The 17,591-nt window shown below is 37.9% G+C and overlaps 1 long non-coding RNA gene across 1 annotated transcript; it reads right to left on the reverse strand.

Annotated features, from left to right (window-relative positions):
• Positions 1–4,493: 4,493 nt before the first annotated feature.
• LOC134730056 (uncharacterized) lies at positions 4,494–8,539 on the reverse strand. The gene is made up of 2 exons (XR_010111680.1): positions 6,606–8,539; positions 4,494–6,185 (listed from the first exon to the last, which is right to left on the reverse strand). It is a non-coding gene; the product is annotated as an uncharacterized LOC134730056 (long non-coding RNA).
• Positions 8,540–17,591: the final 9,052 nt, after the last annotated feature.

The raw sequence follows: 17,591 nt of genomic DNA on the forward strand, positions 1-17,591 counted from the left end.
AATTTCCTAGACAAAACGGCAAGGCTACATAAAAATCTCAATGCAGACTTTTTACTAAGTTGGAATTTATGATCACTCAAAATAAAACTGAGCCAAAGTGTATCTAATCGTGTACAATTATTACAAAGTTGTTTTTCTAGGCATGTAAACTCCTTTTAGATATTTTCATCTATGAGAATGCATAAAATTAGAAAGCGCTGTTAGACAGCATTCCCCTCTCCATCCCACTCCCCAAGCCTGGTTCCCTTTTTATTCATTTCCTCCGCCTCCTTAGGCAAGAATCTTAGAAGCATCCTAGATAAAAGATTGCTGGTGCCTACTCTCAATGACTCTTTGCAAAGCCACCTCACCCCAAGACATGGCCCCACATCCGTCTACCCTTTCCAGACAGTTACACATGCCCATATTTCCAAAGCAGTTTATACTTTCTTTTCTCTTATCATTTATCTATTCTCATTGTCATTATGTGTCATTACTCCTTCACCCTCCATCTTCTTTCTCTCCCTGGAATACAGGGTATTTCTTTTGGACTCCAGATCTTTTTACCACCTGGAATGCTCTTCTTCCAGATCATCACATGACCTGATCCTTCTTATCATTCAAGTCTCATTGGTGTTGTCACCCAATAAGAAATGCCTCCTCTGAACGCCCTGTTCCTTTACCCTGATTTCTTAGTATTTTTACTGATACTATGTCATTTGCTTGTTTACTTGATTATTATCTATCTTCTCCCTCTCCCCTGTCCCTGCTACCACCACTAAAACGTAAGCTCCTTAGCGCTTAGAACAGTGGCGGGGGCATGATAGAAATTCAATGTACATTCTTGGAATGAATTAATGAAAAATGAATGCTTATCTCCCCTACTAGACAGTGGATTTCTGCAGGGCAGGGGCCATGCCTCATTCATTTTCTTTGTGTCTAACATTTTGGGTAAAGGGAACTCTAGTAGGGTTCAATAAATGGTCACTAAATAAATGATCTATTAATCACAGAATAAATAATTAATAATAATATTTTTATTATACACACAGGAAAATGTTGAGCTTAAAGAGATTATCTGCCTAGATTTGGTTAGACAGTTTTAGAAAGGGCAACAAAGGCAGGACAGCTGCAGGGACTCAGATTTAGGGAGTGGATTTGAGTCTCTTAAACTTTCATTGTCTGTTTCAAGTTGAAAGAGGTGAAGTGATTTACCCATGGTGTTTAAAAGTAATAAAATTATATCTTTTTAAAACAAAATGTATTTAATTCTTTGCAACACTACAGGGTAGCCTTCTTTGCAAGGCCACAAAAATTGTGGCTTTTATATGCTGTGGGGCTCAGAAAGGTTGCCAAGTATTCAACTCTAAAGCTTGAGGTCCTCAAAGAGAGTGGGCAGTTTAGTGCAGAGGCCAAAGCCAGGAGAGCTGGATAGACAATCTATCACAGCCCTGTCATATCACCGGGGGACTGAGACTCTCTAGGGAAAAAGGGTTGCTGCCCTTGGGAAGAACTCTTTAGTTATATTGATTATATTTACCAAACCAAATATTGTGACATGCAATCTAAGCAGATCTGTGTACAATACATAGAATGTTTGAATCTAATGCCAACTTAGAAAATCTGGGGCTAACATTTGCAAGATTCATAGGAGAACAAATTAGTTTGCTTACTCTTCCATAGTTGAGTGAAGTGTCCCACAAAACTTCTCATCCCTTCCAACACTATTTGATTTTATTGATTCCAAATTTTAGTTCAGTTTTGAGGTGTCTTAATACTCCTCAAAGGATCCTCATATTTTGAATTTGTTCTGATATCTAGGAGATATTATCTTAGAGATGGATTATGAACGTATCTACTTTGAGTTTCATTAGGGCTGAATCACAGTTTCAGAGGAGAAAAAGCCAGAAGGTTCTTCTCAACTCTGAGATTCTGTGGTTCTGTGATTCAATCCTTTGGAGCCTAATGACCCCAGTTTGAACTGATATACACTGGTAGGTGAAGTGATAGGACAGAGGAATGGATGCTGGAAACTGATGACAGAAGTCTGAAGTCCTCCTGTGACACTTGGCCTCATGAAACGGAAAAGACTTCTACTTTCTTACCTCAAAAGTCTGCTAGAGAAGTTAGCTACTGTGTATGGGTAATTGCCCCCACTCTGGACTCTAAACCTCTACCTAGGCCACACCCTATTTCTAGAAAACTGTTATCATCACCAGATCATCAAGGTTATCTCCTTTCTTCCCTTACACAGTCTTTAGAATCCACTCCCACCATGTTGCCTCTCCTAAGCAACAAGAGAGCAAGTAGCATACCTGCCCTGGGTTTTGTGTCCTAGGTAAATTACTTATTTACTCTGCATATACATGGTCTCAATGAGCAAAGATGTGTTGTGTCCAGTTTCTATTTCTGAGCATGTAATTGAAAACATATCAAACTGGGCCTCAGCAAAATTTGGAGGTGGAAAGTATGGGTCAAATTGGTCACATTTTCTGGGTGAGAGGACCATGAGCTAAGTTACATTAAAAGGCCTGGTAATCAGTTTCAAGGCATTCAACATTCAATAGAGAAACTGCAAGAAAGTGGGGAAAGTCATACATATTTTAAAAATTACCTTTATCTTTTACTCAGACAACCCCTAAATTGTCAACCAACTAAATATACTATACATTGAAACACACTTGATACTCAAAGTGTGGCCCATGGACCAGCAGCATCTCTCAGGAGATTGTCAAAATGCAGAATCTTCCCTTGAGCCCAGGAGTTCAAGGTAACAGTGAGCCATGATCATGCCACTGTACTCCAGCCTGGACAACGGAGCAAGACTCTGTTTCAAAAAAAAAAAAAAAGCAGAATCTTGAGCACCACCCAGGACCTACTGGATCTGAATCTGTATTTTCAAAAGATACCTAAGTGATTGGTATGTGACTTAAATCTTGTAAAAGACCTTCCAAGACCAGCAATCCTCAAAGTGTGCTTTCCAGACTAGAAGCATCAATTGGCATCAACTGAAAACTTATTAAAAATGCAGAACCATGTGCCCATTCCAGACCTACTCAGTCTAAAATTTTGGAGTAAGGACCAGTAATCTGTGAATCTGTGTTTGGTTTTTTTGGTTTTTTTGTTTGTTTTGATTTTTGGGTTTTTTGTTTTTTGTTTTTTGTTTTTTTTTTTTAGACAGAGTCTGTCTCTGTCATCTTGGCTGGAATACAGTGGCACAATCTTAACTCACTGCAACCTCCACCCACCGGGTTCAAGTGATTCTCCTGCCTCCACCTCCCCAGTAGCTGGGACTACAGGCGCCCGCCACCGCACGTGGCTAATTTTTGTATTTTTAGTAGAGACGGGGTTTCGCCATGTTGGTCATGCTGGTCTCGAACTCCTGACCTCAGGTGATCCACCTGGGCCTCCCAAAGTTCTAGGATTCCAGGCGTGAGCCACAGCACCTGGCCTCAGTAATCCGTGTTTTAACATACCCTCAGTGATTCTGATATATCCTCAATTTGGAGAATTTCTGCCTCTGGCCTTTTTCAATTTATATTAAAGAAGAGCCATCTTTTGACAAAAGTTAATTTAATTCTAAATGTTTTAAGTGACTAAGAGAAAAATATACCTGTCTGGACAATTTTTAAAATATTGTGACAATGCCCACCAGTATTTTCCAAAGCTATATTCTTATGATTTTATTTACGCACTAGTCAGAATTGATGAATGTGTATGTTGAATACCATTTGCTAATTCATCTGGCATCTGGCAAAACCATATCACGTTAATATGATGGATGATCCTGCTTCTTTGGAATGAGAAAACTTCCACATGGAGGCACAGTAATTATTCCTGAAGGAATGAACATAATGTAAACTGTCATTATGGGTAAGTTTTGTGGGCAAAGGATGCCCAGGAGAAAGGCATTATGTTAAGCCTTTATTCTCAGCAATGGTGCTCTGCAGCCTTGCTCCCACTTAAAGTCATTATCAGAGCTGCCTAGACCTTTCTGCCCTTTGTGGCTTTGGGCTTCATTTAGTGGGTTATGGGATGTTTCAAACCTCTACTTAACGCATTTGAAATATTTTCTACTTTGAAACTTTTTCTCCCTTGAAAGGCAAGGTAGCTATTAGCATCAAGAAGAAACCAAAATGAGCACAACAAATACACAAGTGTCTTTCACAAATGTAGCTTTGCCCAGATAAATTTTTAAAGGTATTTTATGAAGAATGTTAAAATACATGAAGTTATTTTCTAAGTCAACCCACCTAGCAATTTTATTTCTAGAAACGTATATTAAAATATATCCCCAGATGAATATATAGACATATGTACAAGAACATTCATTACAGCATAGATTGCTGAAAACAAGCAAAATGTCCACAGTCACAAGGAGTAACCAACCAGAGCAAGTTCCCTTGGGGAGGCCTCTGGTGTGTGCCAGGAACCAGCTCTTTAGTTTCCAGATTATGAGAGAAACAAGTGTATCAGTCTCCTAGGGATGCCATAATAAAATACTGCAGACTGGGTGGCTTAAACAACAGAAATTTATTTTCTCACAGTTCTGGAGGTTAGAAGTCCAAGACCAAGGTGTCCACAGGTTTGATCTCCCCTCAGGACTCCCTCCTTGGCTTGCAGACAGCTGCCTTCTGATTGTATCCTCTTACGACCCTTCCTCTGTTGGTACACATCCCTGGTGTCTCTTCCTCTTCTTATAAGGATATCAGTCATATTGGATTAGGATACGTCCCTAACGGCCACATTTTAACCTCTTTAAGACCTATCTCCAAATATGTTCACATTCTGAGGTCTTGGGGAATGGAATTTTAACATACAAAATTTGGGGATACCATTCAATCCACAACAACCAGTCAGTCTTAGAGAGTAGCTGGGTCATAGAGGGTTATTTACTAAATGGTTCAGAAGTACTTTAATATTTTCAAAACTGGTACAGTTTTCAGTAAGTAGTGGCTGATTATTAACCCTGGCATGGGCTCTGCAACAATTGTAAAAACATGTGAAAAACCTTAAAGGATGGAGGAGCCCCTTCAGGGACCTCCAAGATTGAAGATTGAGGCTAAGTAGGTGGGCTCGGAGACTATTTCTGGAATTTAGTTGTTTTACATCTAATAGACCAAATAATGTGCTGTGGTTATAAACATAGGATTTGGAATCAGAAAGAGTTTGCATTTCTGTTTCCTACCTGTAAAATAAAAATGATAATAGTACCTATCCCTAAGATTGTAAGCAATAAGATAATGATATAAAATGTTGATGATATGCCAGACTCAAAGTAGATACTCAATAAACAAGACATTATTATACCTTTATATAAGCTTACTTTTCTAAATAGTCTTACACACACGCAAACACACAAACACACACACACAGTGTTCCTTATAACAAACTGTACTAGGCCTCTAAAGACACTTTTAGTTCTAGAACTCTTATTCTAAGTGATACTTGGCCACAAGTGACTCACAATAAAGGATTGAAATTTTTAAACACATTTATTGCTTTTATTATAAAAATAAATTGTGCTTTCCTACTGTATGGGAATTCTACTTTTAGCAGTCACATTGCTTGATTTAACTGGCAAGTATTAAAATAACAGTGTAGTGCTCACCTGATAAAACATTGTAACTTCTGTTAGATTACTTTTTATATGGTTATATTAGTAAACTGCCATTTATGTATTACAAATTGAATTAAGTAATATGTAATCATTAGAATAATGAAATATGTATTTTACGTACCAATATGGAATAATCTTAAAGATGTATTAGTGATGAAAGCAAAGTACACAGAAATACTCGAGTATATGTTTTTTAAAAATAGGTTTTTATATTGTTTAAATTTTTACCATGTGTATGAATTACCTCTTGAAAAAAATAGGTTTTCTCTCACAGTAAAATATAAAAGGAGAGAACAGATGCTCAAGATTCCATTTTCAAACAGAAATCGCAATCAACAGCACCAGTACCAGCTGCTATTTATCTGTATTTGATAAGAGCAAAGCAACAGATAAAAATGAAAAATAAACTAAATGAAAAAGGCATCTACAGAGATCAAATTCCAGGCGACTCCTTTCCCACTTGCCTTTGTTGTAGGTTCCAGAATAGTTTCTCAGCACTAAGAAATTCTCTGATTTAATGGAAACAACAAAGGATGTGGCATCAGACTGAGCTGGGTTCCAATTCTACTCTTCTGACTTTCTAGCTCTGCAAACACAGAAAAATCCTTTTACCCTCTGAACCTCATTTTCATCAGCACACAAGCATCAAAATGTCTGTCCTTCCACCACTTAGAGTGGTTTTGAGGCTTAACTGAAATTACATGTATACAAGTGCAAGGCAAACAATATAGACCAATATGCACCTTTATCTCATTCATAAATTTCTATTTAGCTTGTGTGATACAGATACACATTCATTAATTCATTCAACAATAACAAATAGACCCTTCTAAATACTGGAACTAAAATAGATAGCAGAACACATTCATTCTCTGCCCTTTTGAGGCATAGACTCTCGTAGAAAGATAGAAGACAGAACAGACATCCATCACATTAAATTGTGACAAATGCTATGATACAGATAGATAGGATACCCTAGAAATGCATATAAGGCACATATACTCACCAAAGATGTCTGGGAAGGCTTCTGGAGGAAGTCATGTTCAAGTGAGGCCTGATGAAAGAGTAGGAGTTCACTAAGTGACCCAGGGGAATGTCGTAGGCTTCCCACTGGCTTGGCTGACCCCTGAAAGATAAAACCTGACAGGTGAACAGTGCAAGTTCAGGGCTCTCAAAGCAGCTCCCCTTGTATTTGACTTGTTACAGCCAATCTCTTCCATTCTTCTCATGAAAGTAGTTGTTGGACACAATTAAGAAATGTGACAACGGCAGCTCAGAGAAAAGAAGTTGAAGGTCACATAGCTACTGAGTGGCAAAGCCAAGATTTTGATTGTCCCAAACATTTGAAACACTCAACTGATGGAATTTTTTATTTTTATTTATTTTTTATTAATATATATTGATCAGTGGAGTGTGTCTTATCATATTGAAATTCTGACTCAGCACTGGGTATGTCTAGGATTTCAGCCACACTGCAATACATAGAAGAGTGCTTGGTGCATAATAAGTATTCAGTAAATATCTCTTGAATGAATTAATAAATCCCAAGTTTGAAGGATCACTTAGAGGCATCCTTTGTCTTTTGAATAATTAATTCATGCTGCCATCATTGAATTGAAATTAAAGCATTTTAAAGGTCTTAGGGAACTTCAGAATCCTCCCAAACCAGGGTGTTTTGAAACTGGATTGGATCTTATTTCTTTCTACAAAATGCTAAGGAGGCATCACGGCATGTAAAGCCAACTCCATCAAGAAGTCCACTTGGGCTCTGAGATGTGTGAGAAATGACACTGCACAAGAGTCCAACTGAATAGTTCAGGAAATAGGCCAAAGGATTAAAAACAGTATCATGTAAGGATGAGGAATTTAGCTTAAGACATGGCTCCCTAGTATAACGTCAACATGACTCATTCATTTTGAGTTGGCTGAAGAAATTTTAGATGCATTTTGAAAGATCATCTGGCTTTCCTCTTACAACATAGATTTGATCCTTGCACCATCCAAACCAAACAGTCTATTGCATTGAAAAATGTGCCTGAGAAGGAAAAACAGAATCATCATTACTTTTTCTTTTTCCTTTTACCTGAAACCTAGGTGTGAGGTTCTTGAGAAATTAGTCTTATTACATTGACCAAACACTAATGCTTTCTGGAAAACTTTGTTCTTCTGGAATTGCACGGAGTATACTTTTAAACATGGCATCTACATCTTAGATGCCCTATTTTAAGTCTGATTAATCTAATCCGGGGAGGTAAATTAGGCCCTTTAGTAGTCTATTAACTTTCTCCTACCCCGAACGGAAAATTTATTAAATTATCTTTATGTGTTCCAAGAAAGCAAACTTTGAAACTGGCCAGCAAGCTTGTAAGAGCCTAATGACGATCGCGGCATGAGTTTCCATCAGCTTTTGGTGTTATTTTAATACAATCCAAATGTAGACTTAAGCTATTAGTGTGTACTCACGTTCTCTCTCTCCCTGTGCTTGTCTCTTTCTCTTCCTTAAAGTACAAACACATGCACACACTGCCACTTTCTCAACACACACAGGCTTGAATAATTTCTATTTATTTCTCAGTTCTACTTTCCTCTCAGAATTCCTTTCCTGACCCCCAAATCTAGGTTCAGGTGTTCCACTAATGCACTCTTACTGCAACAGCTAACTTGTCCATCTCGACACTAGTCTGCAGACAATATGACAGGGACTGTTTTTGTAATTGACCTCTGTATCCCCTGGGCCCTGGCAAAGTACCTAGTATGTGGAAAGCACTCAATACATTTTTGTTAAATAAGGAAATGAATGAGTGCATTAATCTAGCCCTTGTATGCTTAGATCTGCCAAAAGACAAAGCTACAACAAATTTATCTTAAAGATCTCAATTGGCTTTATTGCATTTTTAGAATTGGGCAACACTTCATTCCATAAAATAGAATAAGTGTTCCAATAAGCTGAGTGGAAGAGTTTGGTTTTATAGACGGAGAAGAACTGAAGAAAGCAGAAATGTAGAACAAAATGTGACTGGTCATTTCAAAGCTATTTCCCTTGTAAGGCAGGAACAGGGAAACAATAGAGAAATAACTGATTGCTTAATATCAGGTTACTTCAGGTTACCTTCCCTTTAAAGATTAAAGGCAGAGGGAACTTCATTATCCTGTAGATTGAAACCAGTCTGTTTGGGAAATTAAGCTGTTATCTCTCCTTTTGGGCTTCTCCAAAGGTTAGATAACCACTCAGTTTTGGTTTGGTAATGTGGAACCACAGCATGAGCGACTCCGTTTTGATTTTTAGTCTGATCTGTTGGGGTCTAGTGTAGGAGTGTAGCTCAAAACAATGGCCTCCTATAATTTTTTATTTACCAGAAATAAAAGGAAATATACAAATGTAATCCATTCCTTGATGATCCTCTATCAAGAAGTAAGTCTAATTTCCCCAGTTAAAAAAAACAATTCATCTTCCTAGAACCTCTGGAATGAACAGTTTTAGACCCCAAAGTAAAAAATACATACAGTCAAGCTAACTCTGTTTAATTAAATGTTTTCCGTAAGTATTGAAAAACAACTTTTGAGCAATGTGAATAGCTATTGTGTACAAAAGTTAGGTAGAATATAATATTATCCTTATTTTTCAGCAATTATATATTTACAATATATACTTGTTTCACAAAACAAGAGAGAAACAGGCAGATTTTTTTTACTCCCAGTTTAGTGGCTCTTCAATACAACATGCCACTAACAAAAAGGTATTAGAAAGAACCAAAAGAAAATTCAAAATTCAGAAATGGCACAAAAAGATGATCTTTGTTGTAAATAAGAAAATAACAGAAGCCAATTTCTACAAGTATGCACTAAAACATATAGGGAAAATACCTTACATCATAATTTAGTCCCTAGGACCAATTTTGAAAGTCAAAACTTCATTTTATACCTCTGCATTTCACAAGATCACATACCAAGGAACATATGAGGTCTTCAATTCTTGGGAACTAAGTCTGTGGTTTACCTCCCAAGGTCTCTCCCAGGTTTTTGTTATCACTGGCAACAGAACCACTGTTGGAAGCCCACTGCAGAATTAAGAATTCACACAATCTGAAACTGCTTATGTCAGGCCTTTCATAAGGGTGAAAATAATATTCAACAACTTTCAGCATGTGCTTACCACATCTGCACCCATTTTGGGTCAATCAGAAAAAAAAAAAATGCTGGAAAGAAATAAGCCACCCATTCAGAAGTAAAAACAGGGAAAGCCAGCTGCATACAAACCCTGCAGATTGTGCTGATGAGATCCATGGATGGGCAGAAAGAGCTGCTTCAGGAAAAGAAAATCTAACTTCTGAGCAAAAAGGCTTAGAACATAGATAGGACAAAAATGCTCTCCATTAAATGCAATTCCTAAGAATTCAGGGAAGGTGTTTTATTCTATCCCAACAGTAATCACAAAATAGTCTTTCTTTCTCATATGTACTGATTGATTCATTGATTGATTGTACCCCCTCATCATTTTTTTTATTGAAAGAAATACGGAGAAGCACAAAGAAGTAAAGATTTTAAAAAATCACTCACTATCTCATCACTCAGTAATATCTGTTATATGTCCACTGATGGCTAAAATCTCACCCACAATTCCTCACGGCCATCAGTAAATTAGAGAGAGAACTTTTTCTATTAAACTTTCTTCCAAAGAATTCATGTCAGTTCTTTCTACAATCAAACTTCTCTTTCAGTATGAGTTTTTAATCAGCAAGACAAAACTCAAGATAGAATCTAGTGTATTCCATAGTTGTTCAAATTGTTTACAGCTTAAGTTTCTCGCCTTTGCACTGAGTGAATTGAGACACAATTATGCTGGAATAGGAATAGATCTGAATGTTTAGAGGGGTCCAAGCTCACGCTGGTGTCTCAGAGATATGAGGGAGATAGTTGAGTCCCAAGACACACCTCCAGGGTCTAAATGATGAATCACCTCACGTCTGCAATTGATCTGCCTTCTTTGCTGTTTGCTCATTAGGTTAGAGTTCCAGGTTTAATTCTGGCATAAACCAGTTACTTTTCTCTTTCCCAAAGGCCACAGAGAGCAACATTAACTGGTTGTCTCTGTGGCCATTCATTAATGAAGAGATTGGGAACGATCATCTAGATGCATTTGTACAAAATAATCCGGGTAGGAAATGGACTCTTCTGATGGTTATTCCATCTCAGGCACATTATCTACATTACATAATGTACTCCTAAGAGTAGAATAATTGTTATTATTATTAGATGAGAAAATGAGATGCAGGGAGATGAGTAACTAATGCAAGACAATACTGCTAAGAGAATCAGGAATTAAAACTCCAAATCCATGCTTTTCCCACTATATTACCTTACCTGGCTGGGGAGAACAAACCTCAAATATACCTATTTGATGATAAATGTGTGAGAATATATATATACACACACACAAACATATATATATACACATATATATATGAAGTAGGTATATTGTGTATGTATATCTCACAGTGACTCCAAATTTTTATTTTTATTTTTATTTTTTGGAGACGGGCTTGCTCTATCTCCCAGGCTGGAGTACAGTGGTGCAATCTCGGCTCACTGCAACCTCTGCCCCGTGGATTCAAGTGATTCTCCTGCCTCAGCCACCCAAGTAGCTGGGATTATAAGTGCACGCTACCACACCTGGCTAATTTTTGTATTTTTAGTAGAGACGGGGTTTACCATGTTGGCCAGGCTGATCTCGAACTCCTGACCTAACGTGATCTGCCTGCCTCAGCCTCCCAAAGTGCTGAGATTACAGTTGTGAGCCACCATGCCCAGCTGACTCCAAAATTCTTGAGGTCCTATAATACCAAAGTCAAAATTCCCAGGGAATTTTTAGTAAAACACATCAATCTCATATCTCTATGTTATTTATGTAAAAATGGCCCCTCTATTTATATGGTTTTCATGATAATTAAACAAGAAAGTGGCGATGTGATGTATACACTATAAAGCACCATGAACACATAAAACATTATTGTTTGAAAAGTCTTTGAGGCCTTAGCTGACAAAAAAAAAAGCAAAACTCTGCAAACAATAAATCAATCAGTATTGACAGTGAAGTTCAAAAATGTTTATATTTCTTCTAAACTATCTGGTGAACATGCCTTTTAAATCCTTGTTCAAGTCACTCAATCCATAACAATTTATGGAATCCTTTTGTATTTTGACAATAAGTCTATACACATACAAACCCATTTTCCTTTTGTGAGATTTCCGTAAGTCATCTGTCTCTAAACCTATCTAGGAATGGAAGTAGAATGTATCCAGCAGTTCAAGTTGTCATTAGTCATTGCTATGTGATGTGGGATAATGCCTACTCCAATCTCTCTACAAGCTAAGAAGAAAATCGTTTTCTACATTCTCCTTGCTGGACCTCTGGATGCACAGAGGGAGAGCAGACGTGACTGGCCTGGTCAGTAGAAATATTTACTTATCTGATGGCATGAATAGCCAAATGAGCTAAAATTGGCCATGAAAACTGGTTTCTATGAATAATACTAATACATTTCCTGGATCAAAACTCTAAAAGGCTGAGCTTTATAAGGGATAACTGACATTTCCTTAAAAATTGCTCAACATGACATGTACTGAACCTGTCAAACTGCTGGGAAAATTACAGAAAATAAATTTTAGGGTGATTGGCAAAATGGCTTTGGGAAAATGATTTATTATTTCCAATAAGGAATGAGAAGGTGAAAAATGAGATGTAAAAAGACAAGGAGAAGAACAAGAAAGGAAAATGGAAAAGAAGAAAAGAGAGAGAAAGAATGAATCCCATGCCAACTTAATTCGACCATCCACTATCGTATGCAAAGGCCCAAGTAAGGTACTTGGGAGGCTACAAAGAAAAATAAAATGCATCCATGCAACAAATTCAACAATTATTTATGGAGCTAGGAAAGAAGCAACTATCTAATATGCCACAGCAACTGGAAATATATCTAAGATTACCTGAATGAAAAGTAAATCAGAAGTGTACTTGAAAAGTAATCTGTTTATTTAAACAATTGTTAAAAGACGATATTTTCTTAAAGAAGCAATCTTGGTCTTTTCCTGAAACAGAACTGGGTGATGGCTGTTACTTGTGTCTAATCAGATTGGCCCAGAACCACCATGCACAGAGAACATTTCATCATCTTTTAGCAGGGCCAACGTCATATAGACAATTTAGTGGGGATAGTAACTTTCCAGGGGTTTTCTGATTTTAGCATCATACAGCGCAGGGATAAATGAGCTGTAGTTTCCCACATTTAAGTTCTAAATTCAGCTATGTCACTAATTACCCTTGAGATAATTACAGTAGATGACCCAGCATTTATTTTTTATCTTAACAAGATTTTGACTCAATACATAGTATTTTCAAATATTATTTTGAAAAAAAATCTCTGAAATAATTATATAATGAACATTCAATTCTTAGATCTTTCTACTTTGAATAAGTAAATATAAATGTATTTCAGTTAAAAAGCTTAAGAGTAGGATGAGTCAAGAATAACGATAGTCATGAATCACTTAAGAACAAGGATACATTCTGAGAAATGTATTATTAGGTGATTTTGTTGATGTACAAACATCATAGAGTATACTTACACAAACCTAGATGGTATAGCCTAAGACACACCTAGGCTATATGGTTATATGGCTATATTGCCCCTTAGCTATAAACCTATACAGCATGTTACTATACTGAATACTCCAGGCAATTGTAACACAATGATAACTATTTGATAACTATTTGTGTATCTAATTGTATCTACGCATATGAAAGGTACAGTAAAAATACCATAATCTTATGGGACCATAGTTGTATATGTGGTTCATTGTTTGTCAAAATGCGATTAGTGGCACTTGACTGTTTTGTGAACATGAAAGAGCAACTGGCCTACAAAACTTCATTAAATTGTTCCTATATCTTCTTGACCATATCCAAAAATCTCCCAGCTAAGCTTCAAATTTAAGTGTATGCATTGTTTTAAAGAATTGCTGCTGGGTGCAGCGGCTCATGCCCGTAATCCCAGAACTTCAGGAGGCTGAGGTGGGTGGATCATCTGACGTCAGGAGTTCAAGATCAGCCTGGCCAACATGATGAAACCCTGTCTCTACTAAAAATACAAAAATTAGCTGGGCATGGTGGTACACGCCAGTAATTCCAGCTACTAGGCAGACTGAGGCAGAAGAATTGCTTGAACCCAAGAGGGGGAAGTTGCAGCGAGTCAAGATTGCGCCACTGCACTCCAGCCTGATGACAGAGCAAGATTCCATCTCAAAAAAAAAAAAAAAAGAATCAGGCCGGGCGCGCTGGCTCATACCTGTGATCCCAGCACTTTGGGAGGCCAAGACGGGCAGATCACGAGGTCAGGAGTTGGAGACCAGCCTGGCCAACACAGTGAAACCCTGTCTCTACTAAAAATACAAAAAATTAGTAGGGCGTGGTGGTTGACACACCTGTAATCACAGCTACTCAGGAGGCTGAGGCAGGAGAATCACTTGAACCCAGGAGGCGGAGGTTACAGTAAGCCAAGATTGCACCATTGCACTCCAGCCTCGGTGACAGAGTAAGACTCTGTCTCAAAAAAAAAAAAAAAAAAAAAAAAAAGAATCACTACTATAAAACCATAGGAGTAATATCAAAAAAATGAAGCTGCTCTTATGCACTGGTTTCCAAATGAAGCATACAGCTATATTTTGGCTGAACAAAGTTCAAATGTTTCTGACTTTATTTCTGTGAAGATTTATTCAAAACATGTTTCTAGTGCTGCTGGGAAAGAAATTGTATCTGGAAAAGACAATAACTAGCACTATAAATAATGAATAAATGAGTACAAATTCCCAGGAAACACCTCAAATTATTCTCTGTAAATCAAAAAGACGTGTGGTTGAATTCATAACATGTATATTTTAACTTGCTTCATTAAAAAGCATATTTTCTCTAATGGTAGATATATATACAGACTCTAAGTATGCTTATCTAGTCCTCCATGCCCACTCAGCAATATGGAGAGAAAGGAAATTCCTAACTTCCAAGGGAACACCTATCAAATATCAGGAAGCCATTAGGAGATTATTATTGGCTGTACAGAAACCTAAAGAGTTGGCAGTTTTACACTGCCGGGGTCATCAGAAAGGAAAGGAAAGGGAAATAGAAGGGAACCGCCAAGCGGATATTGAAGTAAAAAGAGCCGCAAGGCAGGACCCTCCATTAGAAATGCTTATAGAAGGACCCCTAGTATGTGGTAATCCCCTCTGGGAAACCAAGCCCCAGTACTCAGCAGGAAAAATAGAATAGGGAACCTCACGAGGACATAGTTTCCTTCGCTCAGGATGGCCAGCCACCGAAGAAGGGAAAATACTTTTGCCTGCAGCTAACCAATGGAAATTACTTAAAACCCTTCACCAAGCCTTTCACTTAGGCATTGATAGCACCCATCAGAGGGCCAAATCATTATTTACAAGACCAGGCCTTTTCAAAACCATCAAGCAGATAGTCAGGGCCTGTGAAGTGTGCCAAAGAAATAATCCCCTGCGCTGCAGGCCATACATTTCAATCCCTGTATCTTTAACTTCCTTGTTAAGTTTGTCTCTTCCAGAATTGAAGCTGTAAAACTACAAATAGTTCTTCAAATGGAGCCCCAGATGTAGTCCATGACTAAGATCTACCACAGACCCCTAGACCAGCCTGCTAGCCTGTGCTCTGATGTTAATGACATCGAAAGCACCCCTCCTGAGGAAATCTCAACTGCACAACCCGTACTATGCCCCAGTTCAGCAGGAAGCAGTTAGAGCGGTAGTTGGCCAACCTCCCCAACTGCACTTGAGTTTTTCCTGTTGAGAGGGGGAACTGAGAGACAAGACTAGCTGGATTTCCTAGGCCGACTAAAAATCCCTAAGCCTAGCTGGGAAGGTGACCGTGTCCACCTTTAAACATGGGGCTTGCAACTTAGCTCACACCCAAACCAATCAGAGAGCTCACTAAAATGCTAATTAGACAAAAACAGGAGGTAAAGAAATAGCCAATCATCTATCACCTGAGAGCACAGCAGGAGGGACAATGACCGGGATATAAACCCAAGCATTTGAGCCAGCAATGGCAAACCCCTTTGGGTCTCCTGCCTTTGTATGGGAGCTCTGTTTTCACTCTATTAAATCTTGCAACTGCAAAAAAAAAAAAAACAACCAAAAACATTTTCTCAAAAAATGCTTCATACAGTCTAAATGATCACTTTAGTTCAATGTTATTTGTATCTAACATCAGTTATGTGATATCAGCTTATGTTTTTCTAAATATCAAAGGGAACAAAATGTTATTTCAAGGGTTAAAACAAAAGCAGAATTTGCCCAGATCCGCCATGCACAGAGAGCATACATCACATGGTAACAGGGCCAACATCACATAGATTACAAAGATCCTCTTTATGCACGAAGAGAGAGGGGAAGTGAATTATTGTAGAAATGGTTTCTGTTAATTAAAGAACTTTTTTTTATTATTAATTATTTATTTTTTTTGAGATGGAGTGTCGCTCTTGTTGCCCAGGCAGAAGGACAATGGTGCAACCTCGGCTCACCACAGCCTCCGCCTCCTGGGTTCAAGCAATTCTCCTGCCTCAGCCTCCTGAGCAGCTGGGATTACAATCAAATGTAGAATTAAATAAGCAAAAAAAGGATTGAGCCTTTCCATTTTATAGCAAGCTATATGACAGCTACCAAATATTCTAGAGCAAATACATCTTGGAGAAATAAGGAATGGAGGGTCTATTTGTCCCCTTGTGTGGGCTTTAACCACATAGAAAGCCCAATTTCTCATTTAATCTAATACATTTGCACCCAACAAACCCCACAACCTTGGAGGCAGATCAAGAACTTACTACTATCACCCCTCTAGAAATTTGAGCATCACTCCAGTCTCCCAGTAAGTTTTCTCAAGAGGAAAAAGAGAAAATATTAAATACCAACATAATCACCTGTAAAGGCTGTTTGTTTGTTTGTTTGTTTGTTTGTTGGTTTGAAAAGGAGTCTAGATCTGTCGCCAGGCTGGAGTTCAATGGTGCGATCTCAGCTCACTGCAACCTCCGCCTCCCAGGTTCAACCGATTCTCCTGACTCAGCCTCCTGAGTAGCTGGGATTACAGGCATGCACCCCCACACAGAGCTTAGTTTTGTATTTTTAGTAGAGATGGGTTTCACCTTGTTAGCCAGAATGATCTCGATCTCCTGACCTCGTGATCCACCCACTTTGGCCTCCCAAAGTGCTGGGATTACAGGTGTGAGCCACCATGCCCAGCCAAGGCTATGTTTTTAATCAAGTTTTTAATCACTTTAAATAACAGATAATAGCCTTATTTGGATTATGATGATGATAGCAGAATGTTTTGCGGGATATTTTTGACTATTTTACTTTTTAAATGGGTCTGTTACAATTTTATTTTAGTTTAATTCTCTTTAGTTTATTTAGTTTAGTTTAGTTTAGTTTAGTTTTTATGAAGCATCTCTTTTGTTCCAGGTACCATGAAAAGACACAGCCATTAACATATGTGTTCAACTAAACACAGAGCATTGACTTGAAACAGTACATGATCAGAATGAAGACAATACTATAAGGAACTACAGGGAGAAACTAATATTGTCAGGGTGGAGAGGATAATGGAGAAAACAAAGAAGGAGGCATTATACCTAGGACTCCAGGGAGAGAAGGAAACAGGCAAAGAAGCACATGAACATGAAAGTTCTGGTGTGTTGACACACGGGTAAGTGAAAGGACATTAGGTTAAAAATATAGTTATGGGCCACATTATGAAAATCCTTGAATGTCATGTTGAGGAATTCAGACCTTATCCTCCCTACAGTCAAATTTGTGGGGGATGGATAGAAACATGTAAAACTTTTACTATATTTTATATATTCTAAGATGTACATTTTTCACTTTTTTACAATTCTGCCATTACAATGCATCTTTCAATGGATAG

Source organism: Pan paniscus, chromosome 2, assembly GCF_029289425.2.
Source record: "Pan paniscus chromosome 2, NHGRI_mPanPan1-v2.0_pri, whole genome shotgun sequence".
Lineage (NCBI taxonomy): Eukaryota > Metazoa > Chordata > Mammalia > Primates > Hominidae > Pan > Pan paniscus.